The following is a 3,021-nucleotide window of genomic DNA, read 5'->3' on the forward strand; positions in this document are numbered from 1 at the left end:
CCTCTCACACAGTGTCTGCTGGATAATGAGCACCAGTGACCCCTGCGACCCGAAAAAGAAGAAGCGGATAAATATGATGGATGGATGGATGGATGATCCTGATTCCATAAACAGCTCATCAAAAGCTGTGTGCAAACATTGTTTAATTATAGATATTCTGGTTCTTGGTCTGCCTTAAAGATACAACAAAACTGATTAATTTGCTGTTGCTAAAACTGTTTCATCTCATGGAAATGTATTTGGAATGAACTTGTGAATTTTTTTGACTTTTTGAACCATCTACAGACATAAATAGTCAAAATACCCTTTTTTTCATTCATTCAACCGTTATTTATACAAGTTAGTCTCATTGAGCCACGAGGACTCATTTTCAAGAGAGACGTGTTTTAAACAAAGAACACAGATGGCAACAATAGACAATCATAAAAAGCATATAAAATGAAAAGTAAATAGAAGAAATTATTAAAAACAGGAGCATGGCTGTGTTGATTTTTGGACTTAGCTCTTGTTTAAACTCCCTTAGAGGTCAAAGTCAAGAGCTTCAGGTCTTTTTGCAAGATATTCCAGGAAACAGGAGCGGAGTAGGAGAAGGCCCTTTTACCTAGTTCAGTCCTCACTGAGGGAACGCTGCAGGTAATAATGTCCTGAGAGCGCACGCTGTAGCTGCACTCACACAGAGACATGTAGGAGGAGATGTATGAAGGCAGCAGACCAAGAAGTGATTTAAAGATGAAAATGTACCAGTGAGAGAGTCTGTGTGAAGTTAATGATTTCCAGTTAACCAGTGAATACAGGGTGCAGTGGTGGGTACGATAGTTACAGCCAGTTATGAATCTTAGTGCACCATGATAGACAGCATCCAACATCTGCAGGGTTCTTGTAGGAGCATTCATGTAAATAATGTCACCGTAGTCAACGAAGGGAAGGAAAGTAGCAGTTACAAGATGTTTCCTAGCATTCCAACATTTTTCAGTCAGGTGATTTGGACAGTTTCTTTTGTTGAGCTGAAATGTTTCGCCTTTGATCCGGAAGGCTTCATCAGTCAAGGAAACACACAACAAAACTGATTCTCCCCCCAACAGCTTACTCCAAAGTGGAACAAACCAGTTTTGTTTGTGATAAGATGGTCTCTTTGGTACGCCCCCTCCTCCATTGCCGGCCCTCTTCCTTGTTGACGGTTGTGTCAAACTGTTTGAAAACAACCAGATTGGATTGTATACCTGGATTACTGAGCATGGACTTTGTTGTTTCCTAGCATTCAGAGTTAAACAGGATCTGTTTCTGAAAAATAAACCCAGTTTAACTTTCAATTACTTTACCAAGTTTTCCACATGAGGTTTAAAAGAGAAATGCAAATCGACCAAAAATATCCAAGTATTTATAAGAATCAACAAACTCAGTAGGGACACCATTCAAAGATAATGTAGAAGGAAGGACTGCTGGGCCTGACTTCCTGTTAGAAAACAACATCCCTTTGGTTTTGTCAGCGTTTAGCACCAGTTTGAGACAGAACAAATCTGACTGGATGATGTCAAAAGAGGACTGTAAAAGCTGGAAAACATTAGTGACAGATTTAGCTCGACAATAAACAACTGTATCATCAGCATAGAAATATAAGGATGCATCAGGAATGACCAACATTATTTATGTAGATTGTGAAGAGGGTGGGACCTAAGACTGAACCTTGTGGTACACCATTGTTAATAGCTGGAAGACGTACCATTATGTTGAACACATTGCCTTAGATCTGAGAGACAGTTAGAGAACCAGCCAAATCTGAGAAACCATTATCTGTAATAATAGGCAGAGCAAATCATTCACCATGCTTCATCTTCCATCTGCTCCACTTTGCTGATTTGCCTCACAAAATCCTTTCTTCTACGAGTGATCGTGTGTTTTAAAGGAAAATAGGGGCTTGTGTCACGCCTGCAGAAGACAATGTGGGTAAATATGTCAAGTTCAGGAAACGTGACTTGGTTTGTATCTCAGTGACCTCAGCCTGAAACCCAAGAGGCTGGTGGAGAACATGAGAAGCTGGATTCTTGACAGAAAGAGGGCACAGGGCGGGAAACAGCCCATTCGCTGAGCAAGTGAGTAAAATCACGTCCTCTTTAGGGCCGTGCATGAAGAGCCAATGTGCGTCCCACCCTCTGTGTTTTGGCTAGGGAGTGGGCATTGTACTGTGTCACGCTGCATGATAACGCACGCACACACTCAAACACACACTGATAGGTCTTCCTAGAACATAACGTGATACGACACTGATACAACAAAAATTGTGTTAGGGCGCTTTGTCACACACATTACTTGGAAAATAAAACAAGCTCCACGTGAGTCGACATTTAGTTCATTTTTCTTCGATTTCCGTCAGTTTTCTGGTTTTTATCTTTCATCTCGCCTCATGTGGAGCTTTTAACTGAGACGGAAACCCCTCACCAAAGGAGGGCTCGCCCCGCTGTACGTGACTTTAGGGACACAGGCCATAACTGAAGCCAAACCAATCACGTGACTCGGCATAAAGATCTTCTCACTTCATATCTGGGAGTAAACAGGAACATTTAGCCCAGAAGTCTGTGTATACAATCTGTTTTCATGCAAGGAGGCTTCTTGAGGTTTGTTTGGCTATTTATTATAAAAATTATCGCAATGCTTTCAAGAAATAGACCTAAACTTCTGGTCTGGTAGTAGGTGAGACTGATCCCCAACACGTATTCTGAGCTGTACAGATTAGGTTTAGCATTTTGTCACATTATTTAGAGTCACTGTTTGTTAACAAAATGTCTCTTGAACCACTGGACCACCAAATGACCTTAGAAAACGCAAAAATGTAGTTAATATTTCTAGATATTGAAGTAAATTTTGTGTGGTAGTAGCTGAGAGTCATCCACAGCACATAGTCTGATGGTGATAACTTTTCAACTGGTCTTGATGGGGGTGGTATCCGTTCCATCAGGAACCCTGGGCTCTTGTTTCGAGAAATTTTGTGTATTTTGGTTTTTATTCTTTCTTGAGTCACAGCTC

This window comes from Nematolebias whitei, chromosome 12 (genome assembly GCF_014905685.2).
Source record: "Nematolebias whitei isolate Nwh7 chromosome 12, NemWhi1, whole genome shotgun sequence".
Classification (NCBI taxonomy): Eukaryota; Metazoa; Chordata; class Actinopteri; order Cyprinodontiformes; family Rivulidae; genus Nematolebias; species Nematolebias whitei.